The sequence below is a fragment of the Trichechus manatus genome, unplaced genomic scaffold, assembly GCF_000243295.1.
Source record: "Trichechus manatus latirostris isolate Lorelei unplaced genomic scaffold, TriManLat1.0 scaffold00182, whole genome shotgun sequence".
Classification (NCBI taxonomy): domain Eukaryota; kingdom Metazoa; phylum Chordata; class Mammalia; order Sirenia; family Trichechidae; genus Trichechus; species Trichechus manatus.
In genome coordinates this window covers 4,068,564-4,078,018 of record NW_004444118.1, presented here as the reverse complement: position 1 = coordinate 4,078,018, position 9,455 = coordinate 4,068,564, and the positions used below count along the sequence as shown (strand labels likewise).

Below are 9,455 nucleotides of genomic sequence, written 5' to 3'. Positions count from 1 at the left end.
AAATAATTTCTTCATTTTCATACCTGGGTTCAGTGAACAAAATAAATCACCAATACATTAAAAAATACTAAGTCACAAAGCTTGAATTTCTAAATATTTTCTAAGTTCCAAGATTCTCCCCCCCAGTCATACGTGTCTATTAACGGACTTAATGAAACTGTGCCTGTTAACATCAACTTTGTAACACTTCAAGTTTTAGTCAAGGATCGATTTATCAAACCTTTTCTCAATGAATCCTAATGCCTCCAATTCTTGTCAACCCATAAAACGAAGCAGAATTTGACATGTATGAAATTTTCCCCTTTCCTTTCCCTTACTCTACCCAAAAGTCTATTATCAGAAGTAGATCTGAATAACTGTTAGAGAGAAGTGAAGAAATGGGAACGAACAACTACTAGAGTGGCAAAGGCATTAATAAGGATGGAGAAAAGAGATGGGCACCCACTGGGGGGGAAAAGAAAAAACTTTGTAGATGTTACTAAAGGAACAAGAAATTAACGAATGATAAGAGGAAAATTTCAGAGAAGATTTTGAGAAAGAAAATAATAATTGAATAAAGCCTAATTACCCCCTTATCCACTAATTATGCTCCCCAATAAATGATTGTCCCCTTATTAATTCCTACACAACCACATCCTTTAGCTAAGATTTCACTCAAAATAATATCACTCTGTTTAGGTGTTCTGAGTTAAATGCCATTTTCTTTATGATATAACTTGAAAGTAGGCTGGAATGTGGCGAAAACAGGAGCAGGAAGCCAAATACTAATCAAAGATGACCTAAAAGAAACCAAATCTGTTGCTGTCAAGTCAATTGTGACTCACAGTGACCCTACAGGACAGAAAAGAACTGTCCCCGAGGGTTTCCAAGGAGTGGCTGGTTGATTCAAACCGCTGACCTTTTGGCTAGCAGACGAGCTCTTAACCACAATGCCACCAGGGCTTCAGCAGTGACAAAAAAGAAATGTACTACCGTCGCCATAGTCTGTCTTTGTATTCGAATAGCATACATCAAAAATAAGCAAACAACAACATGGATGAAACTTAAAAACTTTATGCTGAGTACAGTAAGTTACATGCAAAAGAACAAATATATGAGCCCACTTATATGAAATATCTAGAATAGGCAAAGCCAGAGGCCAAAGTTTATTGGTGTGGGTGGCGGGGAGCTACTGCTTAGGGGTTTGTGTTAAAAAAAAAATTCAGAAACAGTAGTGATGGTTGCACAACATGGTAAAAGTAATTAACGTCACTGAATTGAACTGTACACATAAAAATGGTTAAAATGGCAAATGTTTGGTTTTATTATTTTATATAACAAATAAATAAATAAAATACAGACAAAACATATTATTTTCCCAAAGTTTCCATGGCACATTCACTCTTGCTCTGTACTTCTGATAGCTCTTTCACTTCGGATATCCATAGAAAAATAAAAGGCAGCTATACATATGATTAAAGCCATTGCCATCGAGTTGACTGCGACTCATAGTGAACCTACAGGACAAAGCAGAACTGCCCCAACAAGGTTTTCAAGGAGTGGCTGATGGATTCAAACTGCAGACCTTTTGGTTAGCAGCCAAACTCTTTAACTGCGTCTTTACCAGGGCTCCAATATACATGATTAGGGGTGAAAAATAAGAGAATAACTATTTTCCTGTACAAACTCAATATGGTCAATCTATCAAAAGACTAAAGAAAAACAATGGTAAAATGTATTTACACAGAAACACAAAAAGCAATGACGGTAAGGAAGGGTAACACTTAGGAATATAAATACAGGTAAGTGCCTACAGACTCCGTTCCTCATACAAAGAATACATGAAGGACAAAGGCAAAACAATGCATACAGATGAGAAGTTAAAAATGTTCTCCATTTACATTTTACAAAACATTTTCCACATTCATTTTCTCATGTAATCTGTACATAACATTCTGTGAGGAACATAGAAATATATTACCCCCATTTTAAAGAAAGACCTGCCTAAGATGCCACTACAGTAGAGCCAGGACTGGGATTCAGGTTTTCTGAAATCTTTCTACTGTTTCTACTATACCTAAAGATACTATCAAAGAGAATTCAGATAAAGAAAATAAATTCTCATTTTGCGTGATTTTATGTACCAGAGACTGTTAGGTAGTTTATTTGTGCCTTCTCATTCAATCCTCACAACCATCCCTTTGAGGTATTGTTGTCTTGATCTGGCAGATGAAGCTGTTACAGCAGAGAGGTTAGTTAACCAGAAGGCACACAATTAGAAAGTGGTAGTAGCCGGGATGACTTCAAAGTCTATACACTCAGATTGTCAATTGCCCCCAATATCCTTTTTCTATTTCTTCCCTAGTAGTAAGATACCGGTATTTTGCTAAGTACAATGCCATGTAACTAAAAGGCTGTATTCTCCAGGCTTTCTTGCAGATACATGTGCCATATAACTGAATTTTTGATCAACGAGATCTGAGTATTGCATTGCAACTTCCAAGAAGCAAACTTAAGAGAGGTGTACTCTTCCTTGGCCCTTCCTCTATCCTGCTATCTGGAATGCGGGTGCTATGGCTACAGCTCTAGCAACCATCTAGATGATGAGGACAGGCAGGGGTCAACTCTAGTAAAAGCATGGCTATATACTGTAAGGAACTTGAATCCCTGACAACTGTGTAGAGCCATGGCCCAGACTGCCTACAATCTCTTTCAGGTACGAAAGAAATAAACGTATATCTTAAGTCAATGATATTTTAAGATTCTTTGTTACATGCCACTGAACATTATCCTAACAAATACACTCTACCACATCTTGCTCAAAAGTTATAGAAAATTATTCCCTTGACACCAAAGTCTGCATATGTCAGCAAGCAGGGGTACTGAGTTTTTACAAGTGGAACTTTCTCTTTATACTAATATCATCATCTTTTTCTCGTAAAAGGGCTTTCATTTGATTATTACTTTACATTTATTTTCATAACATCTCTGTGAGAAGGATCAGTAGAAATACTACTTGAATTTAAAAAAAGGCAAACTGTTCAAAGTCAAAAATTAATCATAATCCCAGATTAGCTAATAATCTAAGAGAACTCAGTACACAAGACTAAGCATTCAATTAAGTAATGCATTCAATTAATATCTGAGTACCAACTAGGCATTCTACCTAGAGGTACTGTGGCAAACAAAACAGACATAGCCCCAGCCCTCAATGAGCTAAAAATGATCTGATATTAAAATGTCACGAGTAAATATGTACATGTTAACACATTCCCACTAAAGCATCAGGAAAAAAAAACAATACGAGATTAGTTACTAAAATCCCCCAAATTGGCTGTTATACAAACACTATTAAACTTCAAAAAAAAGTTTTCTCTGGAATCCAAATAAAATTTCTAATGATTTCACTTAATAGAAGAAAGTTACATCAAAGTATCACAGAAACATGGCACAAAATTTGAAAAAAAATTTCTGAGATACAATGCACAGTAAAGGTTAAAGGTCATCACAAATAACTAGACAAATGTGCCTTCCCCTCAAATTTTCCCTCTAGACATGACTTTGAAAAAAGGCATGGAGAAGCTATTAATTTATTCATGCCCAAAGTCTTACAGATATGGCTAACCAACTCACATATCAAAGGGATAAACTGAGAACTCCAAAGCATCAGGAAGAATTCCAAATGGGCTGTTTGGGCTAATGTGCCATCAATTTTCAAGACGCAGTTTTCTGATCAAGTGTCAAACTCTGAAACACTGCCAAAGATGAAACAGTAGAGTGGTAAAACAGAAGTGGTCTGATATTGTATAGCAACTCCATTTTCTATTTTGGAGACCTTATTTCTAAATTTATAAGAACATGAAGGCAAGAGCTATCATGGAGGGGCGGGGGGAGACCTTTAACAAAAGATATGGAATGTAAGGAGCTAAATGCACAGTATAGAATTTAGAGTAGGGTAGGAATATCAGCCTGGATTTTTATTTGTTGTCACAACTTGGTGATGTGTCACCGCTTCTGAAAGAGACGTAATAAAATTCACTAGGCATATCAATGCTTAAATAGATTTTTGTTTTGCTAACTCATCACTTCACAAACTGGTGCACATTTCATGAGCATCTAGGAGACTCCTCCAGACAAAACTGGGAGAACTGACAGACGAAAGATACACGGATCAATGAAATTAATCAGACTATAAACTCCATGAAGACAGAAACCATTTGTTGTATTACCTGCTGGTATCTCTAGTGGCTAACAAAGCACTTGATACATAATGAACTCAGAAAGATAAGGAATAGAAATTATTTTAAAGAGTCTGCTGTATTAAACCATAAGAGTATCAAAGAACCATAGTTATTTTTAATACCAAATACCAGGCAGAAGTGTATATAGCTATCAGTGTAGCTACCCCAGAGCAGTTATCAAAAATTTTCATATTTTTTAGTATCTCTTTAAAAAAAAAAAAGTTTAATGCTACTTCCCACCATCATCATACAACTGACCCTGAAATAATTAATTCTATTACTGATTGAACTTAGGGGGGAAAAAAAAAAAACATAACTTCAGTAAGAAGAAAAAAGATATAAGCAGACGGGTTCAATGCAAACCAGCTTTAAGGGAGTAGAGCTGGCTAATTCTGTGGCTTCTGTCCTCCAGGAAAATTTTGAGGAAAAAAAACGGGAGAAGAAAACATGAAAAATAATACCACAATATTAGTTACCATGAAGCCAGAAAATCAGTCCTCCTTCTCTGCAAACCTAATATATACACAGACACATATGACAAATGAATCCAAAATACATTATGTACAGATATTTTTGGAGACACCATATTATTTAACAACTCTTAACATCAGAAGCAGGAAAATTCCAAGTAATGAAAGACAATTTACCCAACATCTGTACCTAAGCTCCCTACTCCACCTCTCTTGAAATAACTGCACGCGCCAGTACACCTAACATTTGAAAATACTTTTTTCATTGTACCTATCAGTGTCCTCCTCCCTCAGATTTTAAAATAACCATTACAATTTCCAAAATCTCTTTTCTCATATGCTTTTGTCTTAATCTCTCTTACAGAATACTTCATAAACTCATCAAACTAATCTGCCATAAAATGAAGTCTCTCTACAAATCCACATCACTCAAGTGCCCCCAAAACAGTTGTCAGCAAGCAACGTACATTGTAACTCACCCTCCTTACTTTATGTTTGGTTTTCTCTCACTCTTCACATGTTGTTCGTGGGTATAGAAGTTCTTCCTCCACCCATTTTCAATCAGTTTAGGTCTCTATGCCTGCTCCCCAGAGGAAGATGATAAAATCTACTCCTGCTTCCCACAGTGTGGAACAACTCGATCTGCTCTTGTCCTCTTTCCCCAGCCCCTTCCTGTGTTCATGGTTGATCAGTCTTTCAGCTCATAGGGAGGGGAGAAGTTTTATGAAATTAATCTAGTGACTTACCCCAGCAGCAAATCCCAGGTGGACGCAAATTGGGAATCGGGGAAATTTTAAGATATGTTTCTCCTTGTGCCCCAACAAACTAATGCCTGAGGCTTGGTTGGTGTGTACTGGTCAGAAGAAGACTATCCACTTTAGGGTGTTCCTTATCAATATGCCTAAGAAGGGGTAGATTTTACTGCTAATTTCCCTCTGGAGAGGGAAAGGGGACTAAATGAAAAAGGAAAAGGAAAAAAAAGGATAATTTCTTGTTGTCACTATCCTCTCGACCCACTGATGCTACTATTGAAGTTAACATATCCAAAAGGGACTCTGAGTAAACATGAGGAAAATAAAGAAGCTATACACTAGAATGAAGATAAGTGGAATTTTAGCTGGTAGCCAACAATCTAAGTTAGATACTCAGCTCCTTACCCCCTGCAAGGGGAAAGGCAGGAAGGGAAAAGTGCTTCTTGTCTGAGTGGAGAATTGTATGTGACTGAAATTGCTGTTCCCCTTCTTGGTTCTCTTTCCTCAGAATCATAGACTGCCCCCCTCCCTGACAAGCAGACTCCAGCACCTGGTGGGGGTAAGAGAAGACAAGAGAGAAAAAAGAGAGACAGAGAAAGATAAAAACATCAACAGCCATGTTGCCAAACTAACAACTAAAATCAATGACATGAAAGAAGGAAATTAATAGCACTAACCAAGACAGAAAGGAATATAAGATTGATTACCCCAAAACAAAATAGGCCTCCTCTCCTGACACATTAACCAAATAACACACAGTAACCTTTAGAAAACAAATTTAGCTATGACTGTTTTAATTTTTTAAGTTAAAAGCTTACATACTAAAATTTAGGATATAAATGTTGACTCCCCGTGCTGGGAATTTCAGAGAATGTTTTATTCCAAATGAGTATGTTTATAGTATTTTGACAATGAATTGTTTTTCAAAAATCGCTTTAAAAACAACCGATTAAGTTTAACCTACTCAATGCTGTGAGAAAAAATGCAATTTACATATAATTTAACTGTTAATATAGTTAATAATTAAGGATGTATATAAATTATAAACGATAAAGAAAAATCTTCCATATTAGGCTGCCCATATACTTTCCAGATAGATTTGGGAACAGTTTATGCAATTAATGGGAAAGCACACTGAAAGAATTTACATCGAAGTCCAAGTCAACGCGGTTAATTTAATAACCCCATTCATAGAATAGAATTAACACCTCTTTTCTATACAGAAACACAAATGGGATAAAATACTGGGATTACGAATCTGATGTCAGAGACAAGGATCAATTAATATGTAAGACGGAGGAAGTTACGACCCTCTAACTTTTTTTTTTTGAAAGGGAGGGGGTGGTTATATTGGCATCATGGTCAAATACGTAAAAAAAAAAAAAAATCAGACAAGGAAAGCTATCCGTGGTTACCCCTAGTCTTATTCAGAGGGCTGTTAAAGCGAAAAGAGGAATGACTATTTCACACTCTAAATTTGCGCCTGAGGAGAAAAAAAATGGAATTAAAAACATAGTAACTGCAGGACGAACCCCACATTATCCTCCTCCCTCGATCACACCACAGGAATTTGTCTGAGGGAAGCTGGGGCAGTAGAGATTACTACACTCTGGAAGACAGGTTAACCCATCCCAACCCAATGCCGTGAGTCGATTCCGACTTGTAGCGACCCTGTAGGACAGAGAACTGCCCCATAGGGTTTCCAAGGCTGTAATCTTCACGGAAGCAGACTGCCACATCTTTCTCCTGTGGAGCGGCTGGTGGGTTCGAACCGCCGACCCTTCGGTTAGCAGCCGAGCACTTAACCACTGCGCCACAAGGGCTCTTCGAAGGCAGGTTAACCACCCATATTTTGACTCCAACAAGCATTCCCAGGGTTACCACACACCCCCCTCACAAACCGAGGAAACCATACTTCTTTCACGCCCGAGGTCGCAGCCTCCCTCCACACAGTTTGCCCAGTCACACGCTCACCGCATTACCAACCCCCTCCCAGCGCGCTCACCAAGGCCAGGTTCTGACTCGCTCCCCACCGCCTCGGGCACCGGAGCGACCACCGGCCTTCACAAGGCCCTGACCCAGGGCGCGGACGGCCCCGTTCCCTCCCCAGGCCGAGTCCCCGCTCGTAGGGAGAATCCATTCGGCTCAACTCGCCACTCGGGGGGAGAGCGGCTCCGCCTCACGCCCCTACTGGGGAAGGGAAGCGGTCATACCGCTCACCTGACTCCGCGGCTCCTCCCTCGCTCTCGGCCCACGGAGCCCGGCTGGGGCCTCCGAGGGAAGCGCAAGCGGTCAGACGGGCTGTAAGTCAGAAAGAAGGTGGAGGGGGTCGGGATGCCAGGAACCGCCTCCTTTCTCCTCCGGCGACCGTGGCTCCGCAACCAGGCCGGGCACCTTCGCCCACTTGCCCACTTTCTCACAGCCTCGCGGTCGGTCTGGCTCCCCCACACCCTCACACACTCCCTCCACACACACACACTCACATCCAGCCACCCCTCGCTCCCTCACTCTCTCACTCGTCTGTCGCGTGCGCGCGCACGACCCCGCTCACAGCGCGCGCGACGCCGGCGGAGGCCGCCCCGCGTTCCCCCAGAGCGAGGCGCCGCGCGCCGCCCGCCCGGGTGTCTTGGTATCTGCGCGCGCCACGGCCCCGCCCTCCCAGCGCGACGGGCGGGGGGCGGTGGCCGGCAGAGCACGGGGCCGGGCCCGCTCTCGGACCTGGCGGAGCGGATCTGACCCCTGTGTCGAGACCCACTCTCCCGGCTCCTCGTCGCCACTCGCAGCCATTGCCGGCCTCTTGGACTGTAGAGAAGCGATGGAACGCGCGCCCTAAGAGGGAGGGAGCGCGAGAGCTCTCCGAGGACGCGCTTCCCCTACCCGCCCCCAAACCGTCCTCACTGTTAAAGGGAACCGGGTGGGGGGTGGGCGAGGTTTGTTTCCAACTCAAAACCGCGAGATTAGCCCCTTCCGTTGTGCACCTTCCCCGCCCGCACATTCCAACCTTGGGGCCAGTTCATCCACACTTCAAACCTTATACGAGCCCACCAAACCTTTTGGGTGCAGTGTCCTGTCTGCGTGTACACGCCTCTGCGCCTCCAGTCCTGCCCAGTCCTACTCCCGCCCAGCCCTTCTGCCAGCCACCGCCTGGAATTCCCTTACCATGGTTTCTCTTCTGGAGGTGAAGATTTGGGAACAAAAGTCACTAACATCTATAAGGGCTTTATCAGTGTGAGCGAGTAAAGACAAAGTCTCTGTATATTGTGAGGCAAATTTAAAAACTACATCATAGACTCTCTGGGCTTTTAAACAGGTTTAAATATATAGGAAGGGTAGTGTGGCACAGCCAGCTCTGCAACTTAGACATTAATGTAAATCCTGGGCAAGTTACTTACCTTCCTCTGAGCCTTCCTTAAGAAAAGATAAGACTTGGAAAATGAAATAATATATTTAAGAATATTATGTAAACTACAAAACTATACAAAAATAAAGTAAAATTATAGTCCAAAGAAGGCTAAGAATATGAACATATTCAGTTACATTACTATTCTGTTGATAAATTTTTCTAGATGGTGAAGAGTAAAACCAAAAGCAGCAGATGACCCTCCTGCCTTACTTGAAAGACTAATTTCCAAATAACTTTAGTCATTCGTCCACCTCCCAGAAAAAGTGGGTTCAACTGGTAAAACTGTGTGGTAGGAATATCAGACTATTAGCTTACTTGCCACTTGCCGTTAAAAAAAAAAGCTACCTACCATTCGTTGTACTGCTAGTATGTGCCAGACACATCCTAAGAAATTCCTAATGTGTACAATATTGCCTTTGACTGAAGCTAGTCGGAAAAAAAAACCCTCAGAATTGTATTTAAAAAAACAAATATGGCTTGTTTTAAACAGATTATTGTTACCATTGTATTGCTAAGATAATTATTTATGATATAAAGTTTCAAACCAGATAAATAATAAATGCAACCTGATGACAACCTTATAACTCTTCCATTTGGAGCTCACACACAT

The 9,455-nt window shown here is 41.0% G+C and overlaps 1 protein-coding gene across 5 annotated transcripts in view; it reads right to left on the bottom strand.

Annotated features, from left to right (window-relative positions):
* RIMKLB (ribosomal modification protein rimK like family member B) overlaps positions 1-8,062 on the bottom strand; it is a 78,047-nt gene extending 69,985 nt beyond the window's left edge. For 3 of the 5 annotated variants that reach the window (XR_001121542.2, XR_002825751.1, XM_004387254.1), the window contains exon 1: positions 7,663-8,062. The gene's annotated coding sequence lies outside the window, so the exon portion shown is untranslated. Of the gene's footprint in view, positions 1-7,447; positions 7,539-7,662 lie in introns of those variants that run through there. The other 2 variants (XM_023741542.1, XM_023741543.1) reach the window with 2 other exon arrangements.
* Positions 8,063-9,455: the final 1,393 nt, after the last annotated feature.